We start from the raw sequence: 15580 nt of genomic DNA on the forward strand, positions 1-15580 counted from the left end.
TAACTGTATTAGCTTTGCCAAATATCAAAATGAATCCGCCACAGGTATACATGTGTTCCCCATCCTGAACCCTCCTCCCTCCTCCCTCCCCATTCCATCCCTCTGGGTCGTCCCAGTGCACCAGCCCCAAGCATCCAGTATCGTGCATCGAACCTGGACTGGCAACTCATTTCATACATGATATTTTACATGTTTCAATGCCATTCTCCCAAATCTTCCCACCCTCTCCCTCTCCCACAGAGTCCATAAGACTGTTCTATACATCAGTGTCTCTTTTGCTGAAGCTTCTGCACATCAAAGGAAACTATTAGCAAGGTGAAAAGACAGCCTTCAGAATGGGAGAAGATAATAGCAAATGAAGCAACTGACAAACAACCAATCTCGAGAATATATAAGCAACTCCTACAGCTCGACTCCAGGAAAAAGATTTTTTATTATTACATCATTTGTGGTTGAGGTATAATTATCACAAATGATAATACACAGATCTTAAGTTTAAGTCCAACTGAAATTGGCCTACATCAGTTCTGTTCAGTTCAGTTGCTCAGTCATGTCCGACTCTTTGCAACCCATGAATTGCAGCACACCAGGCCTCCCTGTCCATCACCAACTCCTGGTGTTTACTCAAACTTGTGTTCATCAAGTCGGTGATGCCATCCAGCCATCTCATCCTCTGTTGTCCCCTTCTCCTCCTGCCCCCAATCCCTCCCAGCATCAGGGTCTTTTCCAATGAGTCAAGTCTTTGCATGAAGTGGCCAAAGTATTGGAGTTTCAGCTCCGGCATCAGTCCTTCCAATGAACACCCAGGACTGATCTCCTTTAGGAGGGACTGGTTGAATCTCCTTGCAGTCCATGGGACTCTCAAGAGTCTTCTCCAACACCACAGTTCAAAAGCATCAATTCTTCGGCACTCAGCTTTCTTCACAGTCCAATTCTCACATCCATACATGACCACTGGAAAAGCCATAGCCTTGACTAGACAGACCTTTGTTGGCATATGGCAGAAATTGAAGAGGGACTAAAAAGCCTCTTGATGAAAGTGAAAGAGGAGAGTGAAAAAGTTGGCTTAAAGCTCAACATTCAGATAACGAAGATCATGGCATCTGGTCTCATCGCTTCATGGCAAATAGATGGGGAAACAGTGTCAGACCTTATTTTGGGGGGCTCCAAAATCACTGCAGATGGTGATTGCAGCCATGAAATTAAAAGATGCTTACTCCTTGGAAGGAAAGTTATGACCAACCTAGATTGGCCTACATAAATATGATCAATTAATTCTTGACAAAGATGCCAAAGTAATTCAACAGGAAAAGAAAATCTTTTCAACAAATAATACTGAAAAATTGAATGTATAGGGGGAAAAAATTCCTACCTCACACCTTACATAAAAATTAGAGATGGATAATAGCTCTAAAAGTAAAAATTTAAACTATATAAGTTTTTTAAAAAATTGGAAAAAATCTTCAAAACCTTGGACAAGATACAAAAACATTAATCATAAATGAAAAAAATTGATAAATTATACCTCATCAAAATTTTTTAACTTACTTATCAAATACATTAGTAAGAGAATCAAAAAGGAGAGATTATTTTTAAAACTTGAAGAATGAAGTTTACATCACAGGTACTTTTTCTCCGTGAATCTCAAATTTTACTCTCAGATCCAATAACCTTCATTCTACCTCCCTCTGCAAGTCAGAAATCCAAGCCCCATGTATTTTGGGCTCACTCAAGACCATTTTGGCTAATGGGAAATCATTTTTTCCCTTTCTTTGACTTTGGAGACCTGAAGATGAAAGCAGAGCAGAAAGATAATCTCTGCCATTCTCCCCAACTTCTTAAAACTCGTATGTGTCTCTCTTCCAGCTAAGTAACACTTGGCAACTATATTTTTACACTGCTACCTCCTCTAACTAATTTGACTTTCACCTCCTTTGAAAATTTTGGTAAGAAAACAAAATGTATGAAAACATAAGCAGCTCAAAATCATTTTTAACTATGTTCCACAAAAATCTCTATGTCTCAAGGAATATGTATACTTATACTTGAATACTTAGGTAAAAGCATTTGAGCATGAAAAAGCTGTCTCTACAACCAGAATTTTCCTACATGTATCTTTAAATTGAGTTAAAAATTTAGATGAAATTGAATATTTTTATTTTAAAAGTTGTGAGGATCAAATAGACATCATATATGAAAATTCATTATAAACTGCAATGCATGAGAGATGCATAAAGTTTTTCAGTTGTCAACTTCCAGAAATATGGTAGAGTAAATATTCAGAAAGTCTCTCATTCTAAAATACAGCTCAATCCTGGATAAACTTCAGCAAATACAATTTTTAGTGACTAGATTCTACAGAAACCTAGAAAAGTCTCAAAGAAAAGGAAAAAGAGACAGCAAATTGAACCCAGTGTTGGGAATTTGGGCAATAATTAAATTCAAAAGATTTTCCCTGATTGAAAATGTTAAATTACTAACATCAAGTCTGCTATAGGAAAACTGATCCTTGGCCCTCATTAAAGTGCTGACGCTGAAATTTCAGAATTATTCCAGGATGTTCAAAGGAAATTAAAGCGTTTCTAGTTCAATCATTTCTCCCTGGTTCCAGATACAAATAAAACTTCCCTGTGGAAAAACACTTTCCATATAATGGGCCCTCAGAAGTCCCACAGATTAAAGACAACATATGCGTTCACATAAAAAACTTACAAAACTCACGCAAGGAAACAAGTAAGTCTGAATAAGAATCAGCATAAACAGAGTTGACACCCAAGAATCTTAAATATTCTCAAAAGAAGAATTTAAAATAGCTATTATGCATTATTTAAAGAAATAAAAGGTAGAACTTTGACAGTGATGAGTAACTAGAAGGTATTAAAGATGACCTAATAGGCTTTTTTAAAGGGCAAAAAAAGCTTTTAGAAGTAAAAATATAATAGTTGAAATTAAAATCTAATGGATGAGTTGAACAGCAGGTTAGTCACTGCTGAAAAAATGATGAACTGAAACGTGGAGGTGAATAAATTATCTCAGTTACAGCACAGAAAAATGAAAAGATGGAAACATAACAGCTTAAGAGATGTGGGCAAGACAGTAGCAAGCATTCAGAGTACCAGAGAAAAGAACAGAGAATGGAGGAAAGAAATATTGAATAGAAAATGGCTTAGAATTTTCTAAACCTGATGAAAAACATAGTCTTTAGAAATAGGAAGCACAACATGTACTAAACTGGACAAATAAAATTAAATCCACAGACACATTATGATGAAATTCGAACCACCAAAGACAATGAGAAGATCTGCAAGTCATCCAAAGAACAGAAAAACAGATCACCCACAAAAGAACAGCAAATAAGCAAAGCTGATTTTCCAACAGCATCCTTGGAACCCTAGAGTCAGGGAAAGGATATCCTTAAGCTGCTGAGACAAAATGACTGTCAACCTAGACTAGGCAAAATTATCTTTCATCTAAACAAACTTTGATAGTGTTCTGCCAGGAGAATGTCAGTAAAGAACTTCAAAAACTGAACTTCAGTTCTCAAATGGTCTTTTAAATGAGATTCACATCCTTAATGAGAAGACATCATCTCCTAAAGAGAGAAAATTCATTCTTGCTAGGCAAAAAAAAAAAAAAAAAAAAAAAAGTTGCTCTTTTTGTGAATCTTTCTAAGAAAGCTCCAAGTCTTCTTCAGTATATGAGCTACCAAAGTGAGCACAAACACTCCAAATCTTAACAATACCAGTTACCTCCAAAGTGATCTATGGATTCACTTGCAAATTCCAATCAAAATTTTCAAAGGAAACTGGCTAGTCAATTCCAAAATTTATATGTAAAAGCAAACGTGTCCCAAGATACTCCTAAACACTGGGTTTGAGGAAATTGTCCAAATATTATGACATTTCATAAACTATAGTAATGACAACAGAGCAGTATCAGCTCAGGGATCAAGAAACCAATTGATGGAATAGAGTAGCAAGACCAGGAACAGCTGTTGCAAGTGTGTAGACAGAGAACACTCTGCTCCAACATTGCCAGCAAGAGTGCCATGCTTCTCTTTGGTTCTCCTGAACCAATCACTGGTCTTCAGTATTTGGGGATATGATGATTAAGTATCATGACCCCACCCATAGAGCCAGAGAAGGGAGAGCCCTTATAAAATCACAAGGACAGAGAATGGGAAAGGAGTGATCCTCGCCAAAGGAAATCAGTTCAGTCGCTCAGTCGCATCCGACTCTTTGAGACCCCATGAACCGCAGCACACCAGGCCTCCCTGTCCATCACCAACTCCCGAAGTTCACCCAGATCCATGTCCATTGAGTCGGTGATGCCATCCAACCATCTTTTCCTCTGTCATCCCCTTCTCCTCCTGCCCTCAATCTTTCCCAGCATCAGGGTCTTTTCAAATGAGTCAGCTCTTCGCATCAGGTGGCCAAAGTATTGGAGTTTCACCTTCAATCCTTCCAATGAACACCCAGGACTGATCTCCTTTAGGATGGACTGGTTGGATCTCCTTGCAGTCCAAGGGACTCTCAAGAGTCTTCTCCAACACCACAGTTTAAAAGCATCAATTCTTCGGTGTTCAGCTTTCTTTATAGTCCACCTCTCACATCCATACATGACTACTGGAAAAACCGTAGCCTTGACTAGATGGACCTTCATTGACAAAGTAATGTCTCTGCTTTTTAATATGCTGTCTGGGTTGGTCATAACTTTCCTTCCAAGGAGTAAGCGTCTTTTAATGCCAAAGGAAATAGAGGCACAAAAAAACAGGAGAGGAAAACAGATGCCAAGAGGAAAAAAGTATCTAACACACATGCTATAGGCCAGTTTTCATAAAAGTGATGTCTTTAGTGATGAAAGGAACAAGGATGTTGGTACAAAGTATTTACAAACATGGCCATGCAGACCCACAGACACACACACGAGTAAGGGGTGTTCATTTCACTCATATGCCCCTGCTTGATCACCATGTCTTTTGTTTTCCGGTGAATTCTTAGTCCCATTCTTTCTAAGTCAGTATCTTAGAAAGAATCTTTTTTTTTAACCCAGGCCTCTGTTTCATTGTCTCTGAACATTTTTCTCAGAACAACATATTTTCTTGCCATTCTGTGAAGCATTTCCCAAAGCACATTGTACAGGATCCAAATGTTTGGGATGTTGCTGCATAATTTATATATATATATATATATTTAAGATATTTTTTTCACATGTACACACTGCTATATTTTAGGCTTCCCAAATGGCGCTAGTGGTAAAGAACCCACCTCCCAATGCAGGTGACATAAGAGACTCAGGTTCAATCCCCAGACCAGGAAGATCCCCTGGAGGAGGGCATGGCAACTCAATTAAGCATTCTTGCCTGGAGAATCCCATGGACAGAGGAGACTTGCAGATTATAGTCCACAGGGTCATAAAGATTCAGACATGGCTGAAGAAACAGCACTGCTGTATTTATTTATTTTTATTTATTTTTGGCTGTGCTGGGTCTTCGTTGCTGCACACAGGCTTTCTCCAGTTGCAGAGAGTGGGAGGTACTCTCTAGTTGCAGTGAGCAGGCTTCTCATTGCAGGGCACAGGCTGTAGGCACACGTGTTTCAGCAGTTGCAGCACAAGGGCTCAGTAGCTGCAACTTGCTGGCCGTAGTGTGTGTACGTATCAGTAGTTGTGGCCCACAGGCTTAATTACTCCGCAACTTGTGGAATCTTACCAGACCAGGGATCGAACCCATGTCCCCTGTCAGCAGGCGGATTCTTATCCACTGTGTCACCAGGTAAGTATGATAATTATATATTTTTCATCCATTACAAAATAAGTCAGAACAGTTCATCGAAGCACCACATCTTATGTGCCATACTACTTGCCTCTGGAGCCTTCACCATGACCTTGAGCACTGGGAAGCTTCCACAATGGAATCCAACGCCTAAAATGCTACCTCTCATACTCCTTACACCAGTGACCCAGGACATCCTCTCTTCTCCAGGTAGTGACAACCACCAAATGCAGACCTCCTTTAAAGACACTGGGGAGCAGTTTCCCCTGGGAACTCCCCCACACTGGAGGCATTCCCAAACATGGGCAAGTTAGAATGTAACCAGTGGCAGGTCATAGGTTCTGACCCGTCCCATTTTCTGCCCCTCCTGCTACTATTGCTCAGAGCTTATCTCATCTACCTAGAGCAACAGACCTGTTGAAGTACAATGAGATGGATAGTTTTTCTTCTTCTAAATTTTCTCTTATAAGGTTATATTAGTTTTATGATAAAATTATCATAAAGTTTTATAAGTATTTTCTAAACAATCTTAACTTAGTATTGAGTTAAGGGGTATTACCCATATAGACCACCACATAAAATTTCACTAGTAGCCCTCTTAGGAAGCACGAGTCAGACATGACTGAAGAAACTTAGCACTGCTGTATATATCTTGCTGAATAAAAAGAACACAGTATTAAATTGAAGAATCTGGGTTTCAGTCCTGGCTTCTCCACTCCCATCAGTGTGAATTTGCAAAGGCTCATGAATTGCCAAGCCTTGGCTTTCTCTTCTATAAATGGGGAACTTGTGATGTGCCTCAGAGACTGTTGTGATTACTTATTTGTATGAACACAGTCAATCCTCATGCCAACCCTAGGAAGCTGATATCATCTCCATGTAATTATTATTTCCTTTTTATGGAAGAGGAGACTGAGGCACAGAGAGGGTACATAACTTACTCAAGGACACAGAACTAAGAAGGTGACCAGCCTGGATTTGAACACAGAGAGCTATTTGGAGCCTATACTCTTGATTAGCATGCTGTGCTGCTTCCTAACTCGGATTATATGAAAATTAAATAAGACAATGTATGTCAAGGATTTATATTCCCCTGACCAACTCCCAGACTACAGGTGTCAGGTAGAAAGGGACTGGGCTTCCCTGGTGGCTCAGATGGTAAAGAATCTGCCTGCAATGCAGGAGACCTGGGTTCAATCCCTGGTTTGGGAAGATCCCCTGGAGGAGGGCATGGCAACCCACTCCAGGTTTCTTGCCTGGAGAATCCACATGGACAGAGGAGTGGGCTACAGTCCATGAAGTTGCAAAGAGTTGGACATGACTGAGTGACTAAGCACAGCACAGAAAGGGACTACATGTCATCATCTTGCATCCTCTTCACTGGATTTGGTCTCTGACAATACCCAGTTAAAATATTACCCTCCTAAAATACTTCTGCACAGTTGGTAACAGGCCACTGCCTCAAGTCTCTTCTTCAAGAATTCCCCAGGTCTCCTCAGATCCAGGAACTGAAGAGTTAACCCCTGGCACAGCAAGGTGTCCTCCAGGGACACAGGAAATACCAGTAAACATTTGTTAACTGAGTAGTGCTCCACTCTGGAACCAAACCCAGAGTCATGTCCTTGGTAAATAATGCAAATGGAATTGGGACCGAGGTCTGCCTATCTCCAATGACCATGATCTGTGCTCCACAGAACACAAGGGTCAGTGTCTGAGGCACTTGAAGCCTGAGAGACAGAAGAGAGTTGCTTTCCACCACAGACTCTAGAGCCTAGATGAAAATTCCCACTGCTTTCCAGACTTGCAAGGTCCACCCAAGACCGACTGGGATCTGGGACCTGGGACCCTTTACTGCAGTGCTTGCACCTGTGTTAGGAGAACCATTGACCAAAACTGCCCTCCACTTTTGCAGAAGGCAATAGCAACCCACTCCAGTACTCTTGCCTGGAAAATCCCATGGATGGAGGAGCCTGGTAGGCTGCAGTCCATGGGGTTGCTAAGAGTCGGACATGACTGAGCGACTTCACTTTCACTTTTCACTTTCATGCATTGGAGAAGGAAATGGCAACCCACTCCAGTATTCTTGACTGGAGAATCCCAAGGACGGGGGAGCCTGGTGGCCTGCCGTCTATGGGGTCACACAGAGTTGGACACGACTGAAGCGACTTAGCAGCAGCAGCAGCAGCAGCCCTCCACTCTGGCCAGGCATGATAGTAACCACTTGCATGAGTTATCTTAAACAGGAGGTCCTGGTAAGGAATCTGGAACTAATAAGCTACCACCAACCATAAGAATTTAGGGAAGGTCAAAAGGAGAGAAGTGATGCCAGTCCGTATATAGACCAACCTCCCAGAATCCTTCTCCTGAAATCCACTTTGGCTGAGTGTGTGTAATACCATGAAGGACCCTGAGTCAAAATTATTGGCCAGAGACAACTCAGAAGCTAACCCCATTACTGTAAAACCTGAGACGGCAAGCCACATGTCAGAGCTGTTCTCCTGAGTTCTCTCACCCTGCTGCTTCCACCCAGGCACCCCTTTCCAATAAAGTCTTTTGCTTTATCAGCATATGTGTCTCCTCAGACAATTCACTTCCGAGTATTAGGCAAGAATCCACTCTAGGGCCCTGAAAAGTGTCCCCTTTCCTGCCACATCTGGACAAACGTCTCCTCCAACAACAAAATACAAAGAAACTATAAGGGGCTAAAAATAACTGCATGCGTGTGCAGTTGGGGAAAATTATGGACAATGAGATATTAATACAAAAAGACCAAAAACCCAACTGCCATTTCTGAAGAACTGGGAAAAAACAGGGTATCGGGAGCAAAATCAGGGTACTGTGCATGCCCCCCTGCACTCAATACCATCCAAAGGGGTGGGCAAACCACCTAAGCCACCTCTCTGGTCAGATCCCTGGACCCACCTCTACCCTCACCCTTTATAAAGAACCAGCCCCAACCCCACCTAAGAGAGAGAGCAAGGGAAATTGTTACTTGTCCTTGCTCCCTCCTGCTGCAGCAGGGGCCCCAAGAAAGCCCTGTCAGAATTTCTTATCTGGTCTCTTATCAATTTCTATTTACTGGGGAAGACCAAGAACCCTAGATGGTAACACCCCCATCATCCTGTCTCCCTGAGCTCATCGCTACTTCTCTGCCACACTCCAGCTACAATGGCTTCCTTCTGCTCCTTGGCTGTACTTGGTTTCTGTGACTTGGAAAACTCTTCCAGCAGATTCTCACCTTGTGGCTCCTTATCATTCAGATCACATCTCAGATGTTCCCTTCACCCCCACAGAAGACTTCCCAGGCCACCAAATGTCAGGTTACTCCTCTCCCAAGCACCAAAACATTGTCACAATCACCTGAACTATTGCCTTTTGCTTTATGTTCTTTTTTTTTTTTTTTTGCTTTGCTGTCCCTAGCATGCAAATACCATGAAGCCATTCTCTGTTTTACTCCTGTATTCGCATCTCTCAGTACATTTCTGAATAAATGAATGAGGAGCAAGTGTAGATATTCAGGAAGTGATATCCAACTGGTTAAAGCAGGCCAAGGCCCAGCAGCTTTGAAATACAGCAGGAAATATCAAAGGAAGCCTGCTTCTAGCAAAGATTCATCCTCCTGCCAATAATAAGTGAGCATCTGCTATATACCAGGCACCATCCTAGGTACTGGGGGTACACAGGGGAACGGGAAAATCCCTGCCTTCATGAGGTTTTTCTAGTAGGAGAATTCAGGCAATACATATCATATATATTACATGAGTAAACATATCACATGGCCAATGGTGGTAAATGCTAAGGACAAAAATGAAATACGAAACTGCATTAGGCGGTATAAGGAAGCTATAGGGGCGTGTGCAGTTCTAAGGAGTCATTTAAAGACCTGGAGGCTGTGAAGCAGGGAGTCACCAGGGTTATCTGAGGGGAGAGCATTCCACAAAGGCCCTTGTGCAAACATGCCTGGGAAAGGGCATCTTTCTGAGAAAAACAAGGTGGCTCCAGTGGAAGCGTAGTAGAAGATTAGGACACAAGGGCCTGAGCCAGATGGGAGCCACTGGAGAGATGTGAGGAGAGGACAGACGTGCTCTGCTATGTTAGCACAAGCTGGAGGGTGCAGCCTAGGGGAGGGAGGCAGAATAGCTCAGAGGCTGTTTCATGGCAGTCCTACAAGCAAGAGATCCTGGTGGCTTGGACCACAGTGAGAGGAGTGGAAGGGGAAAGAGACAGCAGGATTCTGAGTATCTGAAGTCAGATTCTGAAATCACAGCAACAGTTGTGGAGAGAAAGAGAAAGGAGCTAACAATTGTCAGAGACACCTTGAATATTTTTGCCAGTGATGACACAACCTGGGAGCAAGAAGAGGTTGGGAGAAAGGAGCGAGTAAGCAGGGAGATGACGTGGAGTTTGGGGCAGAAATGCCAGAGATCAGTGGGAGAAACAGCCTCACCAGACAAGAGAAGAAAAGAAAAAGAAGGCATGGAGGAAGTCTTTCTGGTTGTGGCTGCCTCTTCTTCTGAAATGCTGTGTCTCTAGATAAAGCATCCTTTCAAGAAGACAAACTCCTGGTAACCAAGGCCAGATTCATGGGCATGTTGGTGATCTGTGTAGTTGCTCAGAAGAGGTTTGCTCTTGGTTTAATGCTCTGCTGTCCCTGTCTTAAAATCCTAGCTTAAACCAGGGTCCCCTGGTTTCCATTTTGCACTGGGCGTAGCTCAGTCAGTAAAGAATCTGCCTGCAATGCAGGAGACCTAGGTTCTATCCCTGGGTCAGGAAGATATCCTGGAGAAGGAAATGGCAACCCACTCCAGTATTCTTGCCTGGAAAATCTCATGGACAGAGGAGCCTGGCAGGCTAGAATCCATGAGGTTGCAAGGGTCGGACACGACTTAGAGACTAAAACCCATCCACCCCCGTGTATCATGCAGCTAATGCTGCTGACAATGCTTTCCACTCACCCCCTACGTCACAAAGGACGTCTCTGGGTGGGATGTTTTTTGAGGAAGGCTGAGATGATGACATTGGAAGAGCCCTTGGACCCTTCAGAGAAGGAGGTGCCATGTCCGTCTGCGCTCTGAGCAGCGCGGCAGTAACTCTGGGAGCATTAGCACATGGCCCTGCAGCAAAGGGCCTCCCTGACCTCTTTAAAAAAGAGAAGGACAAGAACAACACAAACAATTGTCTCTGGTGGAAAAATACAGCATTCCATCTTTCCATAGTTTATCTCTGCCCTCCAAAAACAAATGCATCAAGGAATGGTCCCAGAAACCAAGGTTGTCATTGTGATTGGTGCCAAAAATTGGGACCCAGCCACAGTCTTATGATTGATTCTGAGACACAGAATGGAAAACATTAATATTGATTTATCTGTTCATTCTCTTTATTCACTGTTCATCCATTTGCCCAGGCTAGCCATAACAACTAGACACTACAAAATTAAATTTAAAACAACTCTTCTATCTGTGGTAGACTCATTCTCCTCCTCTTGCTCCTAGGGCTGCAGTTCCAGTGAGCTAAAGCATCCATTAATTCTATTTTTTAAATATCATGCAATCCACTCAGCAGGAACTGGAGAACTCACGAAAATAATATTGGAATAATGTAAACCTAAAAATTCTAAACCAGATTGACAGAATTTGTTCCCTTATGGCTGTTTTGGTGCCATTGTAGAGCATCTCAGAAAATTATAAAAAGGAGCAATAGCAGCTTAATAAGCAGGTATTCACAGCTTAGCTTATGGCATCTGAATAATAAGCATGTTTTTGTCCTCACACAGCATCCTTCAGGGCAGCCCAGACACTCCACAGCCCAAAACATGAGCAAAGCCTTAGCCAGTGACCTAGAGTGTTTATATTTCTATTGAGGTGTCTTTAATATGGAGTCCATCAACTAAAAGCCAAATATGTCTTAATCATTTACTAGGTACCAGCACTATACTCATATTACTGATAAAGGAAGATTAAAGTTTTGCATGGCACCAAACTGAATTCTGTAGAACTGCTCTGGCTTAGCTCCCATGATGGATAAGCCATAGCACCATCCAGCAATTACTGTCTTGTTACCTCAATGCCCCAGCCATCCATCTTCAAAGCTCCAAATATGAGATCCTTTATCACATCACACCTCTAAACTCCTACCATAAAATAATATTAAGGCCTCCTTTTCTCTCTCTCTGTCTCTCTGTCTCTCTGTGGAATCCACAATTGAAAAGTAGAAAAGTGAAAAAAAAAAAAAGTCAGACATCAAAAAGAGACATAAGTGACTGGCAGACCATCAAGACAACTGAGAACTAAACAGTCATCTCTAATGGGAAGGATGCAGAATTATGTGCCTAGAGAACAAGAAAGCACATGGACAGAGATTCCACCAACATGAGCTGGAAAAGCTCTGTGCAGAGGAGAACATGAGAAGCTCTTACAATGAACTGTTTGAATATCTCCTTGCTCTGCTTCACTCTGTATGAGATTTATAGTCACCTCTGAATAAGTGCATCAAGATGGAAACATCCATTTAACTGAACAGAAGGACATCCATATCATTCTGGGGGAAAGCGCTTTGTTTTGAGGTCACTTAGGCCTACCTCATATGCACTAATGCAGTTCCCCCACCAGATCAGCCCCATGTCTTGGGAATCCATTCTAGGGTTTGAGGGAAAAGCCCAACTAATAGCAAAGGGTCGTTTTTCCTGCTTTGCTGAGATTCTCACACATGGTCAGGTTCTTCCATTACTCCTGAAACAAAAGGCAAGAAACCCAATTGTATCATTTTAAGATTCTTTTTAAAGACTGAGAATTAATTTATTTGCTTGTAAAAAATGAGTTCCCCATGGGTTAAAATGACAAACTAAGCAAAATCCAGCTTTACTTGGCAATTAACTAATGGGCCTTAACAGGATGCCCTTCCTCCAGCAGGTGTTTTTGGCATACTGAATTAACAACAAGAGATAAACTTTGTGTTCTTCTGACCCAATTTCCAATGCATACCCTTGTTTTAAGATAAGACAATTGATATACTCAGAAAGACTTTCCTTCAGTCAGATCTGTACCTATGTTTTTAAAATAAGAGGTTATATAAAGGAAATTTATTTCCCATTGCCACTCATTTCTAACACATTAAGTATCAATACTTCAAAAGTCATTACTTGTTTCTCTTCAAAAGAGAATTGAATTTAAGAAGGAAGCTTATCTAAGTTCTTTAAGATTTGGAAAGTAATTCCCAAGATAGGCATGTAGTCATTTCAAGGGAAAGTTTTACTTAAACAGAGGGAGCCATATGATTAAAAATGAATGTTCTTTGAAATGTTTTAAGCTTTACTTTGAAAAAAAAAATCTCAGAAAAATGTGGCTTCTCCTAAGATAATTTCCAAAAGCAACCCTTCGCCCAATACGAGTTTCACATAATTGCAGCTCTGGAATCAATTCTGTTTGTAGAACAACAGAGTAATCTTCTCCCAAGACTACAAAGGACATTGGAGAATGTTCCATTTGTTTAGCCTAAAAACAATGTTACTTTTATAAAATAATGCACACTTACATTAGAGAGCAAGCCAAGCATCACTAGAGACCATTGTAAGTCATTGATATTTATTAGTATCTTTTTCCTTTCCTTTTTTATGGTAATACATACTTTTTAGCACACTTGAAAAAGAAGGTATACATGACAACCTCCAGGAATGCCTGGGGAAGAGCATCTTCCTTTTAGTACCTAAATACAGACTTGTTTCTAGTTAGTTTACTCAATGGTAAACCAGCTTTGGTAAATCACAAAGCAATGCTTTCAGAGTCTTGCCATAAACTGGAAATAAAAAATGGAATTAGGGATCAAATTCTTGACCTACCGAGCCAAAATGTTAAGGAAGGGATACTCCATCCTATGGAAATTGTTTCAAAGATGAAAGAAAGGAAGGTCATTAACTAATTTTATGAAGTTACAAATTTAATAACAAAACTAGAGAAGTACAAGATAGACAATTATAGACATCAATTATTAACATAGAAGGAAGAGTCCTAAAATATTAACAAATCAAGCCCAATAGTATACTTTTTAAATTACATCATAATAATTTGGGATTTAGTACAAGATGCAAAGAAAATTCAACATCAGAATCTACTAAAGCATAAATTCACTTTAATGAAATAAAGACAGAAAAACCCCAGTAGGTACTGACAAATCATTAGTTAAAATTAAGTACTCATGTGTCTCTTTTAAAATGCTTTTAGTGAGCTATGAGTAGGAGAGAATTTTCTTAATACAATTTAAAAATTCACCAAAAACCTAGACCAAACATAACACATAATGATGACAATTTAGAAACATCACCATTAAAATCAGAAATAAAGACGGCTGCTCTCCCTGCATGAACATCGTTGTAAAAGTGCTACATAACAGTAAGAAAAGGGAAAGAATAGCAAGAAGCTTGGAAAGAAATACATGCTGCTGCTGCTAAGTCACTTCAGTCGTGTCCGACTCTGTGTGACCCCATAGACAGCAGCCCAACAGGCTCCCCCATCCCTGGGATTCTCCAGGCAAGAACACTGGAATGGGTTGCCATTTCCTTCTCCAATGCATGAAAGTGAAAAGTGAAACTGAAGTCACTCAGTCGTGTACAACCCTCAGCAACCCCATGGACTGCAGCCTTCCAGGCTCCTCCGTCCATGGGATTTTCCAGGCAGGAGTACTGGAGTGGGATGCCATTGCCTTCTCCAAGAAATACATGAAGTTGCTACTATATTTTATTATTATTTCCCACTTATAAATGGAAGATACTCCTCAGACCCAACTATTCAAAGCAACAAAAGAGGTTTGCTAGTTACAAAATCAACATACTAAAACACTAACATCCCTGTACACCAGCAATAACTATTTTAAAACGCAATAGAGGGATTCCCTGCTGGTCCAGTGGTCAAGACTTCGCCTTCCAATGCAGGGGAGTGCAGGTTCGATCCCGGTCAGGGAGCTAAGATCCTGTATGCCTCAGGTCCAAAAACAAAGCATAAAACAGAAGCAATATTGTAACAAATCCAATAAAAAGACTTTTTAAAAATGGCCCACATCAAAAAAATTCAAAAAAACATGCAATAGGGTATGTATGCACGTGCATGCTGTGTTCTAAGTCATTTCAGTTGTGTCCAACTCTTTGCAACCCCATGGATCATAGCCCACCAGGCTCCTCTGTCCATGTGATTCTCCAGGCAGGAATACTGGAGTGGGTTGCCATGCCCTTTTCCAGGAGATCTTCCTGACCCAGGGATCGCACCCACGTTTCTTATGTCTCCTGCACTGGCAGGCAGGTCTTTACCATTAGCGCCACCTGGAAAGTCCAACATGTTTATATACTGATAGTTTTTGCATTAAAACTGCGTAATTAAATTGAAGGTTGACTTTCAGTAGAAAAGTTTTCTTCATCCATTACCTTCACAGGATTTGTTTTTCCTGTGTAAATTTCTAATACCCACTGAGTAAGTCTGGCTAAAAGACTGTTCATAAGTGATTAATTTCAAAGATTTACCTCCTGTGTGAGTCCTCTAATATCCAATGAGGACTGAAATACTATGCGTATACAATAAACCTCAGAGATTTCTCTGTGAGTTTTGATTATTGGCTGATTTCTTATACAGAAAATTTCCATGCTTATTATATTCATTGGGCTTCCCTTGAGTTCCTGAATGTTTCACTTCCAGTCAAATAAAGAGAATTATATGTATGCACATATAATTTACAATAGCAGCAAAACTTTTTAAAAAAACTAGAAATAAATCTAAGAAAAAGTTTTAAGAGAGAATTCTTAATATTATGAAAGAACATAAAAGA

This window comes from Bubalus kerabau, chromosome 2 (genome assembly GCF_029407905.1).
Source record: "Bubalus kerabau isolate K-KA32 ecotype Philippines breed swamp buffalo chromosome 2, PCC_UOA_SB_1v2, whole genome shotgun sequence".
NCBI lineage: Eukaryota > Metazoa > Chordata > Mammalia > Artiodactyla > Bovidae > Bubalus > Bubalus kerabau.